At 39.8% G+C, this 23,419-nt stretch overlaps 2 long non-coding RNA genes across 2 annotated transcripts; one reads left to right on the top strand and one right to left on the bottom strand.

Annotated features, from left to right (window-relative positions):
• The first annotated feature begins 7,462 nt into the window (after positions 1 to 7,462).
• Positions 7,463 to 18,015, top strand: LOC117767938. The gene is made up of 3 exons (XR_004614974.1): positions 7,463 to 7,474; positions 8,829 to 8,831; positions 17,784 to 18,015. It is a non-coding gene; the product is annotated as an uncharacterized LOC117767938 (long non-coding RNA).
• Positions 8,019 to 18,943, bottom strand: LOC117767924. The gene is made up of 3 exons (XR_004614960.1): positions 18,483 to 18,943; positions 10,546 to 10,549; positions 8,019 to 8,031 (listed from the first exon to the last, which is right to left on the bottom strand). It is a non-coding gene; the product is annotated as an uncharacterized LOC117767924 (long non-coding RNA).
• Positions 18,944 to 23,419: the final 4,476 nt, after the last annotated feature.

A 23,419-nucleotide genomic window follows, 5' to 3' on the forward strand; every position in this document is an offset into this window, starting at 1 on the left:
GGGCGAATTCCAGGCGAGATTTCATATGAGCTTTTTTCAACAGTGGCTTTCTCTTTGCCACTCTCCCATACAGCTTCGACTGGTGAAGAACCCGGGCAACAGTTGTTGTATGTACAGTCTCTCCCATCTGAGCCACTGAAGCTTTGAACTCCTTCAGAGTGGTCGTAGGTGTCTTGGTGGCCTCCCTCACCAGTCTTCTTCTTGCCCGGTCACTCAGTTTGTGAGGACGGCCAGCTCTAGGCAGATTTAAACAAGTGCCATACTCCTTCCATTTCTTAATGATGGATTTAACTGAACTCTGTGGGATGTCCAGTGAGTTGGAAATCTTTTTGTAGCCATCTACTGACTTATACTTTTCAATGATCTTTTCTCTGAGTTGCTTGGAGTGTTTCTTTGTCTTCATGTTGCAATTGTAGCAGGAATCCTGATGAACCAGAGACTGGACCTCCCAGACACAGATGTTTTTATACTCCAGTCACTTGACACACATCAACTGCACTCAGGTCATCTCCATTTCACTAATTGTGACACTGCTGGCATCAACTAGCTGGACCTCTGTTGAATTAGGTCAGTCACTTTAAAGGGGGTGAATATTTATGCAAACACTTATTTTACACTATATATTTTTAATTAATTGACATTAGTTTGTAAAAATCTGTTTTCACTTTGACATGAAAGAAGCTTTTTTTGCAAATTCTTGTCCAAAAAGCCAAATTATATTGACCATGATTTCATGTATAAGAGCAACAAAAGGGTGAAACATCCAAGGGGGGTGAATACTTTTTATAGGCATTGTATATACTGTGCTAGGTCCGAAACCAGACTGGAAACACAGTGTTGATGCAGAGGAAGTCATTCAGCTGTCTAAAAACTATTTTTTTTCTAATATTTTACTCAGAAATGACAGGTTAGAGATTGGTCTGTAGTTCAAGATGGCAGAACAATCTGTGTTGTCCTTTTTAAGCAGTGGTTAAATTCAAGCAGTTTTAAAATATGTAGGACGACGTGAGTGATTAGTTATTGTTAAAACTTCTTCTTGATCCCATTCTGGGAATGGGATCAAGAGCACAGGTAGAGGATTTTAACTCACAGACAACTTTCTTAATCGTTTCCAGTTCCACTGGTGTAAAAAAGTGTGCGGTGTAAATTTTACTTTTGGAGCAATAATAAAATATGCAAAAACATATTGCATTTAGTAATGCTCAGGTGGGTTTATGAGATTATCAGTTGAAAAAAGAACCCTTGTGTTGTTAGAATTTCTATTTATAAGTTCAGAGAAGTAGGATCGCCTGGCGTTTCTGATCAATGCATTGTACTCTGTTAGGAGTTCTTTTAAGATGTCATGGTGGACCTGTTTTGTCTTTCCCAATCTGTGTTCAGCTTTCTGACAGTTTCTTTTGGGTTGGTTAATATTCTGTTTTCTCCATGGTGGTTTTAGTTTTTTAGGTATTTTTTTGTACCTGACAGGGGCAATATGATCAATAGCTGATTGTAATTTTTTATTCAAATGATCAACTAGATAATGAACAGCTGAAGGGAGATTTGGCAAAGACATATTATTTATATGCAGGGTGATTTTAAGATGTGATATATCGTCTGTTTACAATGCGATTTAAATTGGAATTCAACATATGAAGAGAGTCAGGGAATTAACTTAAGTAGATAACAGACAGAGCCACATTTATAACTAATGAAATGTCAACAGAAAGTCCCCGTGTACGGTCTAAGGTATGACCACAACTATGGGTTGGCTCATGAACATGCTGCATGAAGCTCAAATCTTCCAATAGATGTGAAAGATATGTAGCGTGCTTGTCTGTGTTATTGTCAACGTGTAAATTAAAGTCACCAATAATGATCATATCATCATAGTTAGAGCTGATAATAGATAAGAGCTCAGAGAAATCAGACAAGAAATTTGGGCAATGCTTTAGTGGTTTGTAGACAGTGACTGCCAGAATGAGTACCTGACATTTCAGTATAACAGCATGATACTCAAAAATACCCAAAACATCAAAACAATCGTCTAATGGAGTAGAAGTTATAATTTTGTGGGGCAGTTTCAATAAGAGCAGCAGCGTTTCATTTAAAAATAGGCAGTCAATCTGATATAAAATAAGATCATTAATTAAAAAAGTTTTATTGACAAGGGACCTGATATTTATCACTGTCTTGCATTGATCTGCGAGTGGTTGGCAAGAGACATTGGATGTAGGGATACAAAGAAGGTTGTTAAAATTTACTCTGCTATGAATTTGGAGTTAACGTCTTTTAAGAGAATAAGAAATAGTCAAATTAGATTTTAAAAGTGGTCTATGAGGTCTTTCAGTTCATCAAAGACTGGAATGGGAGAAAATGCAGGGTTAGAGGGTTCTGGCTCCACACAAGCAAACTGAGGACCGGTTATGGAAGATGGAGAGTGTAATGTGATGTAAGACCAAGAGGGGGCAATAGCACTTCATGTAGTACCTTTTGATGGTTGCGTAGAAGAAGAGCTGATGACCAGGGAGGAGTCGTGTCCAGGGGCCTCATTTATAAAACAGTGCCCAGGATTCATACTAAATGTGTACGTGCATACAAAAGCCGAAAATGGCATATGCCAATAAATATTCAGATTTATAAAACCGTGCGCACACACAAAGAAAATGTTCCCTTTGTAAATCACACTCCACCTGGAAACTATGTGAATCTGCCTCAAAGTCCACCCTCTACACACCCACATTCAACCATAAATGGTCAATGCAAAGCACCTCAAGAATATTTAATTATCCTGCTGACCAATAGGTTTCTACGGTGAATAATGACATCAAGTGATGACAACGACATCAAGGTGTTTGTGAGTGAGGTGGAGGTGAAGAAAGACAGATTGTTTGGTGGACACAGCAGTGATGTCACTAATAAAGAAAATACACTGATACACCGCTGTATAATAATAATAGAGTGAGTGAGAGTGAACGCGATTGAAAGAACGGTGACTGATAGAAAAATAAAAAGCTAATTTGAGGGGGAAGGGAAAAAAATAATCGCTTTCCACTCTCTGAATGTGAGGGAACTTGTTGAATCTCCTGAACATATTTGAATCATCCAAAACTGCAGTATTATTAAATTCAGAGATCCAAGATTTTTATAGATCCAACATTTGAATCTTGCAATAGCAGATGAGGAGCGCTCAGCTGTTGACTGCGCCTGGCCGGTCAGCGGGGGAAAGTCTTGGCTATCCAGGATGTCAAATCCACTCTCTGGCAGGTCGGATGGAGCAGCCAATGAGAGGGGAGGACAGCTAGTCGGACCAGGATGTACCGAGGAGAATTGAGAGGTGACATTTTCCAGTACTTAAAATTTGTTTCCAAGTTTGGGATGGATGTAGTTGAGTAGATTTGGGTCCTAGATTTTGCTCCAAGGCTGAGCCACATGTCCTCCACCAGGGTAGGGATGCCTGTGGAGTGGATTGCCAACTCAATTTCCCAGGAGGGAAAGATGTTTGGACTGTGCTGTGGCTAGGGATGATAAATCCAGGAGTAACTTCGGTTCAGTTCAGCTTTCAGTCTGGTAACATCACCTTTAAATGTGTAAAGGTAGGCTGGCAACCTACACACACAGACATTTTTGTTGTTGATGAGACCAGCAAGGTCACTGCCATAGTCATGGTCACTGTCACATCTCCAGGTTGTTGTTACATGCTTCTAACATATGTTTCCCTACACTTTCTGTGGCTCCTGTTATTGCTGTGAATCGTATTAACCCATTCATCCCCGGAGGTGAGGTGTCTCCGAGCGCCGGCATCTTGTCTGGACTCTTGCTGATGCTCCACAATGTGCCAACATGACTGATGAGTGCTGATGAGTTAGGAGGAAGAGTACCCGTACACCTTCTTCCTGCGTGGCAACAGTGCTAACCACCACAACCCCGGGCTGCCCTGAACATTATCTCTAAATACTAGTTCATCCAAATTATTTAGAGATATTGATTAATTATGTCAGTCTTTATAATATAACTTCCTCTAATGTGTACCTCATATGTGAGTTATGTAATAGGTAGGATATATGTGGTTTCTGTGGTGGGATGCATGTTGAAAGTGGTTCATTTTACTCTATTGTAGTGTAGATAACATATAAAATAGTGTCATATAATCTATGTCTACTATGTTTTCATTGTCTCAGTAATTTTCAGACAATTTATTTCTCCCCTGGACCTGCTGCCTCCATGGCCGTTGACAATATTTGGGGCATTGGTGATTTCAGGAGCAGCAGCTTTACTTTATTTGACAGGGATAATACATATTAATAACATTTCTGAAAATAGAGTTAGCCACAGCGGCTGGTTAGATTAATTCCGAGGGAGTTCCAAATGAGGGGTTATCGACCAGACACTACACCTTGAGCCATGGAGAGGCTGACCCTTCCATCCTGTCAATGGTTAACCTCCAGGGATTGTCAACCAAATAGCTGGGCGCAATCAATAGCTTCACAACTGTCACACACTGACCACTACCACTAATAATGACAAGCTAATTAGTTGCTTCTCACTGCAACTCTTCAATAATTTATTTAGCCTTCTTTTATTCTGAGTATAATTACTGTGTCCTGTGGTTCAGAAAACATCTGACATCTTCAACTCATGCCGACCTGTCACCTTACCATTGTTTCTGCACCTCTATCTTTATGCCAGAGAAAAGGACAGCTATAATTTAAATATGAATTCATCCCAGATCTACAAAGCAAGGTAAAAGTTTTCTTTAAAGTCGGACAGATCAATGCTTAAAACGGCCTATGATAGATATATCATATTAATAGACCCTCTATCAATGATAGTTCACCTGCTAATCTCCCACCACTAACACAAAAAACAATAGATTTTCCTCTCTTACAAGACCCCCAGTGACCTTTTTTTTTTCCAACAAAACAAATTCATATCTACTAGTGGGCTACAGCACACTTAATACCCCTTAAAGCTTGTTGGACAATACTGATGACTTCATTATTACTAACTCATGTTGTGCAGCCTATCTCACGGAAATCTTACAGTGAAAGTTTAATCTTTTCTTTCTAGACACGTGCATTACAAATGCTGCTGGCTCCCCCTCCCTCGTCTCGGCTCAGTTTAGGTCAATATCATCGACCTGCAGAGCCTGAGAACCCCTGCCCAGCACCCATTCTAGACGTGGACTCGTTGTTGACGTGCACTCGTTGTTGACGTACCATGCGCACACGTGTAAAAATGGCAGTACTGCAACTAACGGTAAGCTCTGAATGAAAATGAATATAGTGTAATTTAAAAAAGAGGCACAATATTAATTATAATTATTTATAGTTAAGGAGAATGGCTCATGTATTGGGAACACATCAATAAAAGTGCTCTACTGTAATATAAGTTAGCTTTGTTAAACAGTGCCTTAATGTGTGTGGGTAACTCCTTATGGCATGGGTCTTCAACGTTTTTTCAGGCCAAGGACCCCCAAACTGATGGAGAGATGGAGCAGGGACCCCCTTCCATATATATTGTATAAAATTGTGTTTTATATTAAACTGGGCCTAGTGCCATGTATAAACATAGCTACCCTGTTATTGTGCATTCAATACTAAGCTATTCAAATAATACACAGGTTCATATATTCATGTTTTTATTATTGTGTGTCGCTGAATGTGTGCATTGCTGAGTGAAAGATAACGTATTCTGTCTCCATTTATCCGTTCGCTACAATATGTTGGATTCATGTTAATGTGTATTTAAAGATTGGTTGGAAAAAATAATTTAAAATTAATTTTTTTTTAAAAATTGTCTAATCAACCAAAAATTTCGCGACCCCCCTGCAGTACCTCCGCGGACCCCCTAGGGATCGCGGACCCCCTGTTGAAGACCTCTGCCTTATGGTATTTCTGAAATGTTCGTACAGTGCAACCTCTATTTAATGAGATCGATATCTGGATGTTTGGTTACTCTATAAAGGCTAAACAACACTGAGACACTTTAGGGCCACTTTAAGTGCAATGTGTAATAGTTCCATATTTTTCCTTTAAGTGTTTTCTACAGTGTTAACGAGATTTATGAAGAATATTTATTTATGAATATGTGTTTATGACCTCAACTTGACCTCCATTGTTACCAATTATTTCTTAATCACATTGCCAACTGGCAAAAAAGCTTAAATCTCTTGGGCTGTCTGAACTTAAATAAACTTTATTGCCACAAAAGGCACACTTTTCCATAGCGTGTCCTCCGGAGTGACGATGTTTAAAAAAAATTAAGCATGGGCTGCAATAACTGAGGCGATGAATGCTGTGTCCCCTGAGGTTCGGAAAGTGGCACAAGTAAAAAAAAATGGTTTGACATCAAAGTTGATGCCAAAAAAAACAATCGCAGATCAGAAAAAAAAGAAAAGAAAACAGGAGGAAGACAAGGAATATCAGTTTGGACAGGATGATAATCTGGCACCAATTATTGGACAGTCATCAAGTGGAATTTGTTCAAGGAATGAGTAGGAAAGTGATGACGTCCAACAAGAACCGTCACCCAGAGGTAATTTATTTCATAATTGTTAAGATGATATTCCCAATTTCTTGTTTCTTTTGAAATAAACGAGTGCAATTCAATCAGAACACCATTTTATTTAAATGAAAATAGCATTGCTGCTTGCAACAGTTAATTGATTGGTCTAAACCAAGGGTCAGCAACCTTCGGCACGCGTGCCACTATTGGCATGCGGCGCCATAATCATTGGCACACAGACGATTTCTTATGAAAGAAATGTTCAAAGGTTTTGCCGTCACGCAGCCTGTATTATTTAGCTTGATTGATGTTAACACCTCCCAGCCACTAGGTGCCAGTAATGCGCCATAGGCTGGATGCCAATCGCCATTAAATAACAATAAGAAGAAGCCCTCCAGCCGACGCTGCTCGCTTTTCCCCACATGAATCTCCGTGAAGTGCAGCCGCTCAGGTGTATTGGTGATGGCATGCCTGCTGTCTAACAAACCGAAGGTACGGGCATTTCAGCCCTCATGGGCAGGAGACTATGGCTTTGTTGTTCATAAGGACCGTGCTTTGTGCACGTTATGTTTTGAAAATGTTGTGTGCCGATCGTCCAGTGTTAAGCGAAACTTTGAGAAAGCACGAAAAAAGTTTCAAAGATCAGGCAGACGAGGGAGAATCCATCAAACGTGCAGTGTCCAGGTATGGGAAGCCAACTCTCTCAAAGTCTTTGCCACTGTCAAAAACCATGCGACTGAAGCAAGCTTTCGCAAATCTGAATATGAGTGTGGTTGGTTGGGTGACAAACTTATTATTGCAATCATAATGAGATAAACATGTTTCTTTAAAGTGTTGTTCTATATATAGCCAATATGGATGGAATAAAATGACATGTCTTTTGGAAATATTAATTTGGTTCAATAATAAAACTTAATATACTTTTTTTTTTTTTATATGGCACACTAATTAACAAGAAGATTTCACATTGGCACTTATTGTCAAAAAGGTTGCCGACCCCTGGTCTAAACAATATTATTTATAGATCCAGATGATGCAGCAGCAGCAGAGGATGATGCGCAGACGAACTCTCATCCCAGTTTCAAGCGTCAGCCACACAGTCCACTTCCCAGTCGTCTGGAGGTTGTACAAAATCAGCTGGCTCTCCTGGATGCAGGAAATGAAATAGCGACAGGAATGGAAAACATTAATTAAACACTGAAACAGTTATTGTATGTCCTCACAAATAAAGTGCATGACTGAATATGTGTGTGTGTGTTTCATTTACTTCAGAAAAATTAGGATAATCCCATAAGGAAAAGTGAATTATTTCATAAACATTATTCAGTCTTCATTTTTGAAATAAGGCATTTAAGCCTACCATCATTAAAGACGGCGCACTTAGGCGTAGCGAGCCAGCACTGTAGCCCTGCCAGGAAGCCCCACATTCGGCTGTGCGTCTTCGTGCCTGCCTGGTTGTGGTTCTGCTCCAGATGGTAAGGGGATGCCATGAGCCATAGCTAGGTTGTGCAGGACACAGCACGGCAGGATAATTCTTAACACCTTCTCAGGTGTATAAAGGAGCTTGCCGCTAGCTGTGCGCCCTATCGCGGTGTGTGTGTGGGCATGGATGTCATTGAGGGGTTAAAGGGTTAGAGCAGATTTTATATATATATATATATGTGTGTGTGTGTGTGTGTGTGTGTGCTTACAGTATACCCGGAGCATTGTAAAAGTAAACTATTATTATCTAATCAAATTATGTTTAACATTTATATACAGGCTTTTTTGTCTCAGGATGTTGGAACCACTGCAGCTGTTTTAACTTAATACATGTTTATATTGATAAACAATCATTATTTACTAACCTTTTATCGTGGACAAGAACATATATATGTCAAACTGGTGGCGCATGCGTAGGTTTAAAACGGTGGTTGTGGGCTTTGCTGTCTTAGTTAGGGGCTTGTCCGACTAGCCACTGGACGTGTATAATGGTAATGATCCCCATCTTGATGTAGAGATGGGGCGGAAGTATTCAAAAATTCTGCTAGGAGCTATTTCACCACCCTCTGGAAAATTGCTTATTGTGAGAGAGGAGGACCTCCCTCTGCTGCGGACATTGTGATTTTGAACCATCCACACTGTATACATTCACAAAACACATACAACCCACAAGAGGACTGGAAAAGACTGAAAAAGCACAAAGGGTCCCCTTTAAACAGGGGTGGCTGGTGAATAGGGGATGATAGGGCGCCGCCCTCCCAAAGAAAAAAAGGAAAAAAGATGATAGTGATCATTTTGTTAATTATCTTTATAATCGTCATTATTATTTTTTAAATGTATTAAAATATACAATTCTCAAGAAAGTTTGTCCTGCCTGCATCACTGAATGTCATCGTCCAATCAACAGCAGCGCCGTCATCTGTCAGAGAAGGTGAAAAAGCACGAGACATCAAAGATGCATATGAACAGTTGCCTGAAATTTTCGGCGTTTGGGAGGATCAACATTGCCACTCAGTTGAGCGAGAGCCACAGGTTAGCTGTGCACCGTCACAATGATGAGGTGATCAAGAACCGTCACATTTTAGCCCGTCTTGATTGTGTGAAGTTCTGTGAAGTATTCGAGTTAGCTTTACGAGGCAAAGATGAAAGTGAGGGCCCATTATGTGCATTGCTACGCACACCAGCTGAACTTGGTTATGCAGCAAGCCACTTCTTACATCCCAGCAGTGAGAGTTTTCTTTTCCGATATTGGTGGAATTGCCAGTTTTTTTACCCGATCACCCAAACATACTGGCATTCACGACCAGATTGTTGCACGAAGGCTGCAGCAGCAGAATCGTGAACATTGTTTATGAGAACCTAGATAACCTCATAGAGTGTTTCAAAACCATCAGGACAGACAACTCATTTGATAGTGCCACAGTGAGGGAGGCATCTGGCTTCCTGAGGATGCTGCAGGATGAGGACTCGCAGTTTTTCCTGCAGCTGTTTCGTCAAATCATGCCTCACGTTGACATGATGTACCAGCAGCTTCAGAATAAGGACATTGACTCAGTCTTCATCAAACGTGCCCTCCAGAGCTTCACAAGCAGTGTGCAGGCCATAAGGTAAGATCAAATAATATTGTTCATACCTTCTCGATAAAAACCTTGTCATAATCAAATGTATGCATGCTGTGATGTAAGCCTATATGGTTACAAGGTTCAGTTAAAACTAGAAAACTAATTTAGTCATAACAAAGTTAAGCACATACAGCAATTTAGAAATGTTCCCAGCCATTCCCAGATGGGGTATCTAAAAGACACAGTTTGTATCTCTTCAGTTTTTCTAAAACATTAATTGTGGGCATTGTCAATGACACTGCCTCATTCATATACTAACAAACACTTTTTACACAAACTTGCTCTGTCTGCCTTCAGGGACCAAAGCTCATCTCAAGAGCAGCAAATGGCAGCAGGAACCTCAAGGAGGGCCCTGGGAGAAAAGGGGCAGAGGTTGTCCAAAGAGGTATCAGCATTTATTATTGATCATTTAAGTACTCAAGTGTTGGAACTCAGTGTTGGAAAATCATTAGCATGGTTTATTACAGAGTTACATTCAGGGCTGAATGGTATCAGTTTTTTTTACTCATAGTGTGCTTCCAAAGTGTGACATACTCAGTAACACACACACACAGATATATATTTTATGTGTTTGTGTTATTGATATATATTCACGCCATAGAAAGGTTCTCCTTCACCAACCACCTTGTGAGTGCCCAATGTCGGTGTATATCCCATGCTGAATACAGCGAAGCTCAAGACTGAACTGTCCCTTATCTACGAGAGTACTAAGTTCAAGGGCTGCTGTGGTGCACTTGCGCTGTATCAGGTTCTATAGAGGTACAACCTGCAAGAGACTTTCTCTGAGACTGTGGCTCTGTTGAACATCCTCATAACCACTCCCATGACAACAGCTGAAGCAGGGAGGTGTTTCTCGACCTTAAAGAGAATCAGGACATTCCTGCGAAACGCAATGGGACCGGAACGTTTAAACGCACTGGCCATGCTTTCCATGGAGAGGGAACTAGTCAGGAACATGCCTGATTTCAATAAGAGCGTAATCTATCAATTTGCTGCTTTGAAAGAGAGACAAGCTAAATTTCTGTGAAAGTGAGCAATGTTATTCAAATAGTTATTGTGTGTGATGTGACTGCACTCATATTTTTCCATTAGTTGAATTGTAAATAGTTTTATTCATTCCACAATGTCAGCCCCAGTTCCACTGCTCTTTATTCTGCTCTGTAAAGTAGTTGTCTTTACATCCAATGTTGTCTTGACGCTGAACCAATAAATGGCCAGGGGTGGAAGAAGTATTCTGATCATTCACTTAAGTAAAAGTAGAACTACCACAAAAGAAAAAGAATCTGTTACAAGGAAAGCTCCTGCGTTCAAAAATGTACTGAGGTTAAAGTACAGATGTATTATTAGTTGTTAGGCAAGCAAAGCTCTTAAGTAATATGCACAAAGGTTACAATATTAAAAATAAAAGTACTCATAATGCAGAAAAATGTCCCCTGTGAGTTTTATATTATTAGGTATAATAGTATTGGATTAATTCTGATGCATTAATGTGTGAGTAGCATTTTTACTATTATAGTTCGTCATGGTGGAGGAGCTCACTCATGTCTATACTGTTAGTAGTTTATTTTACAAAAATGCATTGTAAATCTGAATCCAAAAAGTAACTAGTAACTTAAGTAAGTTATCAAATGAAGTAAAAATAGTAAAAAGTAAAAATTTCCTCTGAGATGTATTGCAGTAGAAGTATAAAGTAGCATGAAATGGAAATCCTCAGGTAAAGTACAAGTACCTAAAAACTGTACAGTACTTGTAATTGCCCACACATACTGAAAGTATGTAGCCTAAGGAACAATCCTTGTCTTATGTTGCTATCTAGTGGATACTTTGTGATCTGCACTGCTATCTGTAGTGGGTGGAAGGCGATGCCAACATTATTTTCTTTGTTTTATAACAACACAGCTAGCTACAAAATAAATATTCTTGATTTGCTGAACCTTAAATAAAATGTTATCTGATGACTCACTTATTTTATTAATGGCAAAAGGTACTGATAGACTACAATTTATCTGTCGACCACAGCAAATTTTTCTGTCATTTTAGAGCCAGATTAATTTTATAATGAAGACCTGTCTACAAAATGACTGTACAGTATGTAGCCTAAGGAACAATTCCTGTCTTGTGTTTACTGGTGGTATTGCTATGTGAGGTGACCAGAAAAAAAAAACATTTTATGCTAAGTATGTAATGCAATGAGACAATGTCTAACTGACTTGAGTTTATTTACCCATTAAACAGGCAACCTTAGCCATCATCGCAACAATTGCCCCCCCTGATAAATTTGGCAGGAGCCTTTAAAGTCTGCCTAATAATTGAGATAACACTGGATTTTTAAAATTCTATTGGAGATTCCAGTTTTCAAAGATAAATAATATTTCACAGTAGATCTGGGGGAATTCAAGTGATTAAATGGTACATCCCTTGATGACCATACCACTTTATATGGTAAATGGTCTGTATTTATATAGCACATTTCTTGTCTTGATGAACACTCAAAGCACTTTACAGTACAGGTTATTTTCATTCACCCATTCATACAGTGCATCTATGGGCAGCACTTTTTTTCTATTAGGGGCAATTTGGGGTTCAGTATCTTGCCCAAGGACACCACGCAGATTGGGAAGATGGGTAGATTGGGATCGAACTGCTGACATTCTGTTGGAGGACCACTACCCTACCTCCTCAGCCACAGCCGCCCAGATGTCTGCAATATTTCCATTAATGGAAAATGCATCAAATATCTGTTAAAAAAAAACTGACTAGTCAACTGTTAATTTGCTTCACAATTGTTGGGTGAGATATTAAACCAAATAATAGAGCCTCCTCTGTTGCTGACCCTCTTTATGAAATGTGTACAGCTTTTTAACATTAAAGAATTTGCTCAGGCCTTGAGATTATATGTATGTTTTAATGTGGCACCAAAACAAACAATTTTATTTAATTTGATTGATTTCATAAACACACTTTTCTGCCGTTAGTTATTAGCAAGTCCTCCACCTTATATTCTAAAAAGACAAAAACATTATCAACTACAACACAATAAGACAATGCAGATTCAACAGAGTCCACTGAGTGGAATATTTAAAACATTAGAGGTTGCTCACACCTAACAGACATGAGAGTATTCAATTCAATTTAGCCAATTCAAGTAAGCCTATTAAAAGGACAAAAAACTAATTATGATCAAGCTATTTTAGTTGAAAATAATTAGTTTTTAACTGACTAAACATTTATAGATGATTTAATGTCAGTGTATACATTCACTCGCTATAGAGACTTGAGCTCTGTGTGGAGTGTGCGGGATCGAGAGTTAATGTGAACCCCTGAACCAGTTATGGCCTGCAAGTGAAGCTCCAAACATGCATTTTGTTTGTAACACGTAACTAGCTGTGGAAATGTATTTGTACATGATGAATAGTATATACGTGTCCCAGGGATGGTACCAAAATAACAAAATAGAAAATGAGTAAAAAACAGATAAAGTACAACAGCAATGAGGATACGAAGTGAACCTTTTTATCCAGGTTGCTGCGTTTAATTCACAACAACATAAGGAAACATTACATTTCCCTGCATCAGTTTCAGTCCATGCTTGTGACTTAAGTGCATGCAAAGTCTTTTTATCCAACTATTTCATTTCTATTGTACTTCACACAACATTCTGTTACATTCTTTCACAACATACATGAGTGACTCCGGGCTACTACAGCAATATAGAGCAAATTACAGCGATAGTCTACTATATTTTTAAAGCAAAGAACTTTCAGTCTGCGGTGACTCTGTACTTGCACACTTAATTCAAACACAACTTTCACTCAGAGAAATATTAACGATTACAGTGTAAAACATTAGACAATAACAGTCTTAGAGAAGCATATAGATTGCAATAGATGTTGTGTGTAAACATGACAGTCCCCAACGATATAAGACATTATATAAAGACCTAAAAATAAAAATACATTTTAATTCATACAATTAAATAAACACAAAAGTGACTGCACCTTTTTTGGTGTACCACACTTACAAGTGATTAATGATAGATCAACAAATTATATATTGATCATTTACTAATCATTTGTTCATTATTAACCAATGTGTACAGAGAAACTGATACTTGCATACCTCCAAATCTTTGCATGACTTACAAGTGATTCACAATACATCAAACTATTACTTATTAATCATGATCGGCCCATAACACAGGTAAATTGGCCCATTGTTTTTTTATTTCTTGATTGACACTGGGATGGCCTAATCACATCTTTTAACACCTCCCCTTGTAGGCCCTGTGCCGGCATCATTAAATAATGAATCTAGAAAGAAAAATGGAGAAGAAACGCAAGGGAGGCGCAGAGAAATTGCAAGAGAAAAGACGCCCCTTTTATGATGTGTCAGAATAAAACAAATCTGCATATTGTTTGCTCTTTTAAATCCTGAATCTAACCCTGGCCACCTTGGTACATGCTGCTGCATCTTCTAAGCATATGTAAGGCAGGAGGTCTGTCGAGTCCACAATTAAAATGATAATAACTCAGTGAATTCTCAAACGATTCAAGCCATTTGGTTTGTTACTATTGTCAGATGTGTATTTATAATAGATAATGCTTACTTATATTAAAAATGAAATTTTTATTTACAATTAATTTACCCAAATAAGTAGGTTCTAGGTACACTACATATTCATGTAAAATGGCTGCCATGGTGATATTTCAGGTATAATTTTGGAAATAAATAAAGACTTTCTTTATTATAACTTTTATTCAAACATGCTGGTGTTAGGATTTGGTTTCTCTGCCACTGTGTTCTCCCTGGTTTCCCCCCTCCTGCTTGTGTCTGTCTGTGTGTGAGTGTGTGTGTGTGTGGGCAGAATCGCCTCTCATTACTCATCGGCGCCAGTTTAAGAACCCCCGGCTCTTCATCCACTCCTCGCCAGATCGTTGTACAAGCCATAGTGGTAGCATTGGCTCAAAGTTGTTTTCTCTGTGTGACTTTTTGTCAAGATGTTTTTGATTTCCGTGTTTGTTTGCTGTTGACTTACCCTCATTGTTCTCTGTGTGTCTCAAGGATAACTACTTCCATTCAGCCTGCCACTTTTACCCGGTACCCTGTGGATTCCACTGGACCCCCCCGTCATGTCACGAGCTGCTCACATTCTGTGTTCATTTAACCTCCATGTGTTTTGTGTCTGCGAGTGGGTTCAGTTTCCAGGATATCTTGACAGAACGATCTGACCACCATGAACCCAGCGGACACGGAATCTCGTGTGGCTGGTCCAGAAGATCTCAGCCATGTGCTCGCCTACCAAGGAGTTCTGGTTTGTCAACAAAATCATATTTTCCGTGACATGGTGGAGTCTGTTAGGATTTTAATAATATAATTAGACACTATAGCCCCGAAAAGGTTTGATTTTACGCGCACCATGTTTGTACCTTAACAGAAAGAATTAATGTGTGTGTGTCTGTGAAGATGGCAATGAAACTGAACTCTAAACAAATGCAGTATGTTGGACAGGGGTGGGGGCAGGGGCAGTTTGGGCTGAATATGTGGGAAAATGTGCGGCCTTCACATAGTGACTGATAGTAGCCGTTGCTGGCTGGTTTTAATCTTGAAGTTGATTGTTGTGTGGGTGCGTCACATCGCAGTTCAGTCTTGCACCTGTCTGATAATGCCTGTTTGAGAAGACTGTACATCTGTGGCATACAATACACTGTACTTTAACTTGTTCTCATACCTAACTTACTATATTACAGCATAAACTCCATTAGCTTTATTCAAACATCACACATACATGAATGCACTGTTTTCTTAAAAAACTGTGACCTACCCTTAGAAAGAATTCAAGCAGCTGCCGGTCTGAAGGACAGATAGGAAAGGCGTTGTTTTGTCTAGAAAATGCGCATGCCATACTGAAAACTCACAAGCTGTCAGCCGATTCAAGGCTTGTTTTAAAACACCAAACCAAACACTGTCAGAATGTGAAGATTTTCCCAGCTACTATCTAAGGAGGGACGAAACCTGGGAGCGGCTCCTCATCATTGGCGGATTCCAGTGCCTAGAGGCTGGGACCAGCCTGTGCACTAGCCACGGTGACTCCCCCTCGTTATTGACCAATGAAGTTCTACCTATTATTATAAAGATTGCACCTGTCGTCCGTTCGGGGCGACTCTTGACTTCCCCGGCGGTATTAGGCGGCTTGGGGCTGTACGTTGAGTGCCCATAGCTATGTAGTAGCTTTTCATTGCTTCTGAATAAATACTTGTTGAACCAAACCGAGACCGACTCTTCTCATATCTCGGGATAAAAGAACACGACAAAAATTGGTGACCCCGACGTGATCCCGAAGAGAAGTTTTGACCAGAAAGACCGGAGACCCAAAGGTCGAGGCCGCTCCGATCGATTCTCCACATACTCACAAGGCGCCACCAAAAGGGTAAGCAGAAACCTGTTAAAACAAATTCTGCATTAGTTATATAGGCATTGATATAGATTGTGAGTGTGCGGAGAGGAGAAAGGAGGTAAGATAATAAGTTCTGTGTTTTTTGGAAGCAATGAAAGGCTATGTGAAATAAAGGAAATGACCCTGTGAGAGGTCTGAGAACCTATGGAAGGGAATGACCTATGAGAGGTCTGTGAGGGGTTTGGGACCCTGTCTTGGCGCAACAGAAACAAGGTAAAAAGCGAGGTCTAGGACCTGTGCGGGACAGGTGCCACACTTAAAGTCTGTGACGCACGAACCCTTAAAACTAATTCAGATTGGAGAAAAGACAGACGATTCATGCAATAGATTGCATCCGTGCAACCTAATGTGGGATTAGGGTGTGAACCTGGAGGAAGGGGCTGCCTGCACTGACGAGTGAGGAGCTTAACTAGCCAGACACACCGTTGCTTGAATCGGGCACAAATTAAAAGACGCCAAGGCCATAACATGTTACGAATAAGACTGACAGAGAACAAAGACTTGACAGACGCAGAAGAACAAAGACTTGACTAAGACCTAGCACCTCTGAGTTCCATATGAGCAAAGAGAAACACGCAGATAATTTTTCCTAAAATGGTTTTAGAGTTATGACAATATATAATCCAACAAAATTTGCTATCGAGACCGCCAACCATAATATTTTTTATAGTGCACAAAATTAGAGGGTTCCTTGCACTGTTACACATATCCAAGCAAAATTGGTACTGTGAAATGATATATCCTTAACTGAATAGAGATCGAATTTGGAGTGAAGAAGCAATTTCCACACAGAAATTCTTTATTTATTTAATTTTCTTTATTTTTAGAATTGGAAGATAAAGACTACTTAAGAATTTTACTTGAGATTTTCACCCTTAAATATAATATGTGCTGACATGGGTAAATGAACAATTTAAAGATTTGGATAGTGGAACTGATCTGAGTAATCCTAATATGAACGTCATGCGAAGGAACTATGGTGACACAGCACTAAGTCTGATACAAGTGTGAATGAAAGAATGTGGGTTTCCAACTGGGGGGTGTTTTAGTATACGGCAGCTGAAACAGCTGAGAGAGGAGAGAGAAAAAGTAAGTCAGGCCAGAAAAGTAAATCTTACATTTCAGGCAGATAGGAAGGTATGTGGAATGTGGTTAGAAGAATTGCATCAAAGGGACAGAAAACACACACTGGCAGGGACAGATAACACCTCACAAATGTCTCAGTGTCTCAAAATGCAGGTTTCCGACCTCGACTCTTCCCCACCGAGAAGACGACAACCAGACAACACCAAGCCCCACCAGAAGCAGATGTTCCGCAGGCAGGAGCCCAGGCTCCACAACAACCTTTTCCAGCTAATAACATTCCAGACCCGCAACTCCTCTCTTCTCTCGCACCAGACAAGGGGCAATATGGACTGGGACAGGATCCAGCCCAAATCGCGATGGTTGAAGTGACCTGATGTTGCCAGCCTGTTAAAATGTACAGGCATCAAGTGGGACTCAGGAAGAACTTAATAAAAACACATGCCGTTGATGCGAAGAAGATAATTAAAGATGAAGAAAAGAAGAAGAAAAGAGAGACTGATCTGCATAAAGCCTCAGTGACAATGTTCAGAGGTACATCGTGGACACAAAAGAAGAGGATTTCAAGAAAGAAGGGGAGACAGCAAATGGAATGATGATTGGGACATTTGTTTTCACTGTGGAGAGAAGGGACATTGGGCAGAAATTGTCCGAAGAAACAGCAACAAGCTTACAAGGCTGATTGAACCGAGGCGGGGATGGAGGAGAGGGAGGAACCAGCAACTTTGAACAGAGAACGAGACCGTGAGGAACACATCACACATCAAGAGGGTGAATGCACCACACCAACACAAACACTTATCACAGAAGTAAATGATTTTTTTAAAAAGAAAGACAAACTACTGATAGGAACATATGTTAAATATCAATGAGATGTATATGCTAATATGCCAACGCACTCACTCACAGTGCTAGGGAAAGAGATTAAATTCTGCACACATATAAATTCTGCACACATATTTCTGAAGGGAAATATGCAGATTTTGAAAAAAGATGGTTTAGAGAAAGTTGTGAAGAAAGTTGTGTGAAAGAGAATTTAACACTAAGTTGCATGTTCTGGAATGAACATAGATGTGCTGTTTCTGTAAATTTTACCCAAACCAGAAAATAAGTCACCCTCTCAGTTCCTTCACAGATATTCAGAGGATGCTTTCCTTTTTTGACGTTCCTGGTTCACACTCACATGTCTTGCTGTCAAAACACAAAAATGATGAATGGCAAGATTTGGGACCGTGGATAAATAAATGTGTCAATGCTGACATTGGGGAAATGATATCGGATCCTGTGGTTCAGTATATTCCATTTTTGAAAGTGTTTAGAAAATGATTTACATCTGTTGGATACTAATCTAATACTCTTAATTTGAAAGGTGTTGTTAAGCTCTACTTATTATGTTTTTTATTTTATCATGAAAGTAAAGTGTGGCAGAATAAGTTTTATTTAGTTTTGTTCTGTTTCAGCTGTCGACTGTGAAACGTTTGGTTGAATCTCGTCTCTCACACGTTTGTCCTTTTGTACGTGATACCTGTTTTCACCACTGGGCTGTTTGACGTCAAAGCTTCTGAATTATCGTGTATAGAAGCAGTCGGACGACTTTTTGAAAATGTTTTGAACACAAATACTCTTTCTCAAATGCTGTCAAATCTGCTGCTTATTGAAATTCAGCTTGTTGATCAGTTAATATTTCACGGAATGCCAAAGATCTGTGTCGCTCTTCTGCCACTTTTTGAATCTTTTATTTTTGTAATGTCCACTGATTTGGCCGACTCCTCCTCCTCCTCAAAAAAAAATTCTTAAAGTAATACGTTGACCACAAAAGGAGGGTCTATCTGTATATCTTGTCTTGATTATTTCCAAATATAAGCTTGTATACTCTACTTTAAACTCAGCATACACACCATGTATATGTATCAACGGCTACAAGTTGGATGATGATGATGGTGGTGATGATGATGATGATGATAGTGATGAGTTTGCATTGGATGAGATGGAGGTTGGGGAGTTCGTGGATGATCCCCAGTAAGTTGTTCACACCATAAAATGGTGTGAAAGGAGGGATTTGTTAGGATTTTAATAATATAATTAGACACTATACCCCCGAAAAGGATCGATTTTACGCGCACCATGTTTGTACCTTAACAGAAAGAATTAATGTGTGTGTGTCTGTGAAGATGGCAATGAAACTGAACTCTAAACAAATGCAGTATGTTGGACAGGGGTGGGGGCAGGGGCAGTTTGGGATGAATCTGAATATGTGGGAAAATGTGCGGCCTTCACATAGTGACTGTTAGTAGCCGTTACTGGCTGGTTTTAATCTTGAAGTTGATTGTTGTGTGGGTGTGTGTGTCACATCGCAGTTCAGTCTTGCACCTGTCTGATAATGCCTGTTGGAGAAGACTGTACATCTGTGGCATACAATACACTGTACTTTAACTTGTTCTCATACCTAACTTACTATATTACAGCCTAAACTCCATTAGCTTTATTCAAACATCACACATACATGAATGCACTGTTTTCTTAAGAAACTGTGACCTACCCTTAGAAAGAATTCAAGCAGCTGCCACTAGGGTCTGAAGGACAGATAGGAAAGGCGTTGTTTTGTCTAGAAAATGCGCATGCCATACTGAAAACTCACAAGCTGTCAGCCGATTCAAGGCTTGTTTTAAAACACCAAACCAAACACTGTCAGAATGTGAAGATTTTCCCAGCTACTATCTAAGGAGGGACGAAACCTGGGAGCGGCTCCTCATCATTGGCGGATTCCAGTGCCTAGAGGCTGGGACCAGCCTGTGCACTAGCCACGGTGACTCCCCCTCGTTATTGACCAATGAAGTTCTACCTATTATTATAAAGATTGCACCTGTCGTCCGTTCGGGCGACTCTTGACTTCCCCGGCGGTATTAGGCGGCTTGGGGCTGTACGTTGAGTGCCCATAGCTATGTAGTAGCTTTTCATTGCTTCTGAATAAATACTTGTTGAACCAAACCGAGACCTACTCTTCTCATATCTCGGGATAAAAGAACACGACAAGTCCTGCCACCAGTTAACCACCAATGTTCGTTGGATCGGAGAACAAGTGGAAACACTCTCCCGGAATCTTCCTCTGGCACCAGACAATCTACTGCCACACAGTCATCTCACTACAGTCCCAACCCTTACTCCTGCACTCCTTCAGACAAGAGAGCCACACATTCCCCCTCCTGAACAGTATGCAGGGGATTTGGGTAGGTTTAGAGCTTTTCTTTTTCAGTGTTCATTAGTTTTTGAACAACAACCTGCTACATATAACTTCGATAAGGCTAAAATAGCTTATGTTATGGGCTTACTTCCGGGGAGGGCATTAGATTGGGCTACCGCCATAAGAGAGAGCCAGTCTTATATTCATTTAATTGACCTTGATTTTGTGCGTGAGATTAGAAAGGTGTTTGATCATCCAGTCCAAGGCAGGGATATTACTCACCATCTCCCTCGTATTTTAATATATCTTATCAATTACTTTCACCTACAGTAATGAAAATTGGCACACGTGTATCATGCCCAGATGCACAAAAATTCTATTGACACAAGGCTGGCGTACTTTCTCAGCACTGACATACATACAAAATAAATACAGATCGCAGCTACACGTGGAGAATGATCTCAGAGTAGCCGTCTCCAAAATAAAGCCCAGAATGGACTTGCTCTGGTCCATGCATATTGCCCACCCATCTCATTAGTGAGTTTAAGAATTGTGTAGGCTAAAATAAATAACCCTAAAGTTTTTGCACATGGCAGCAATAAGGTGCTGCTCGTTATGCATACAGACGGGCACATACAAACACAGACATCACCTGCGCACTAGTTTATACTTGTATGTTTACTCAGCCTTGCTGTTTATACAGGGAGGTTCCCTGTATTCTGGTTATATTCTATTTCTTAAATTACTATAAAATAATATCATGGCTGTAAGGCTGTTGTTCTTTTGTGTTGTATTAATGCCCATGTTTGCATAGGCCTAATAGTGCCTAATAACATTATATACCACCTCCAGGGTTGGTGGAGGTCGCCAGTCTCTGGCACCATTATTTTGGGGGTCGTGGGCTGAAAAGTTTGGGAACTCCTGGCCTAGAGCAGAGGTGGGCAATTAACTTTCCCAAGGGGCCACATGAGAAACAGTGACAGTTGTGGAGGGCCGGACCAATAGGCTGAACTCAATTCTGCTCTTATTAATTTGAAAAGCTTCTACTGGTAAGAGTTATGATTAGGCAATGAAAAAGTGAAGCAGGCAAAGTAATAACGCCAACATTATATCACTATTTAATCAACATTTTCAAGAACAATTGTGAACAAAAAATATGCATGTTTTTGCAGTATTTCAAAGATCAGAATTAAATTAACTTATACAAAGTGCTATTACTATTTGCATGTAGTCTTATCACCCCATTTGCTGTTTTTCTGTTCTTTTTTTCTTGTTCAGTGAGAGAAATCTAGTCTTTGTTGGGCATGAACAAGTGCACTGAAGTCAGGTTGAATGTCTGAGGTGGATATGCGAAGGACAGCTGACAGGTGATCATCAGTGAGAGAGGATCTGTATCTGGATTTGTTAACCTTCATCACGGAAATATTTGTATACATATGTAGGTAGATCCAAAGAGAACCAACATCTTCTGAGCATGCCTCCTCATGTATGGAAAGTTCTCCTCTTTGAGAGAAGTATAAAACTCCAGCAGTGAAACTGACTTAAAGTGCTCTGCCAGTAGTGTATCAGACTGTAGGTCAATGAGTTTGAGCTGAACATCGCTGGGTGCATTATCCACACTGCACGTGAAGGGAGAACAAATCATGTGCATTTCACTTTCAACTGTTTTTAAGTCTTACTATCGCCTTGAAAACTCACCATGCGGTGCCCCTAACATGGATGAGTACCTGCAGACAGTTGATGCCACACCATCAACTGATGGTGTGGCTTTCTTTCAGTGTTGGCATGTGGTTAAGAATGTTACCCTCCAACTGGCTTGAAAGAAACTGCAACTTTCTCATGAAAGCCTTCACCAGGCTGTACATTTCGTCTGCAAATAGGCCAATGCCCTGCAGTTTGGTATTTAGCTCATTCATTAGTGCAGGTACATCAACAGCAAATGCAAGATCTGCCGTCCAGTCTGCATCTGAGAGCTCTTGGATGTCCTTGCCTTTCTTTTAAAAAAACTCTGGAATCTCTGCTCTCAGGTCCCATACTCTTTTAAGCACTTTGCCCAGACTGAGCCATCTGACAGCTGTGTGGTAGCCTATGTCACCATGTTCAGTCTCATGCTCCTCCAAAAGTGCAACAAACTGTCTGTGATTCAATGCTCTTGCCCTCATAAAGTTAACTAATTTAGTTACAACATCAGTAACATGATTAATTTTTAGCACTGACTTACACAAAACCTCCTGATGTATAATACAATGCAAAAATAGCAATTTAAGTTGTGTGTTAATTTCAGTCACTTTATCGTGCAACCGCTTCAAAATGTCCGACATTTTTCTCTGTCAGATTTGGACAACCATCGGTTGTAACACCTGCCAGTTTGTCCCATTTGAGTCCCAGCCTGTCCAAGCATGGCTTCTCAAAGTCCAACCCTAACGTCCTTGTCGTGAGAGGTGGAAGCAGGTAATGCTGACCAATAGGGCACTGGTGAAGCTCATAGGCCAGGGGTATTCAACTAAAATTTAAAGAGGTCCAGTTAGAGAAAATTTCTTGAAGCAAAGGTCCGGAAGATCATAATGTCTAACTATTTAGTGTGATATATATTTAAGTAGCCTAGTAGTTGTATCAACATCTGCATGTACTAAATACCTGACTGTCAAATCAAATGAATTCAGTACAATTCAAAAACTTTTTGACAATATTTATTGTCACGTAACATAGAACTGAACATATATGTATGATTGCAGATATGTATAATGTTCTCTCATTAACTAAATAAAAGTGGGCTGCATTTCAAAATAAGAGAAAATAAATAAAATGTGAAAATTGTGCATGTTCAAATAAAGGGCTTAACTTCAGAAAAATAAAATAAAGGGAGCAAAAGCTTGAATTTCCCTTTTTCTGTTTCACATCTTGACTCAAAAGTCTCAACCAATTTTACAGATAATAAATCTCAACACATCTTAACAATTGAACAGTTTTAGAATCACATTCTTCCCCTCTTATATCCAACTCCCCCACTTTGTTCGTCTGTTTCTCTCCCTTTCTCCGTCTCACTCCTGTTTCTCAACTTTCTCCGTCTCACTCCTGTTTCTCAACTTTCTCTTTCTCACTCCTGTTTCT

The sequence above is a fragment of the Hippoglossus hippoglossus genome, chromosome 9 (genome assembly GCF_009819705.1).
Source record: "Hippoglossus hippoglossus isolate fHipHip1 chromosome 9, fHipHip1.pri, whole genome shotgun sequence".
Taxonomy (NCBI): Eukaryota; Metazoa; Chordata; class Actinopteri; order Pleuronectiformes; family Pleuronectidae; genus Hippoglossus; species Hippoglossus hippoglossus.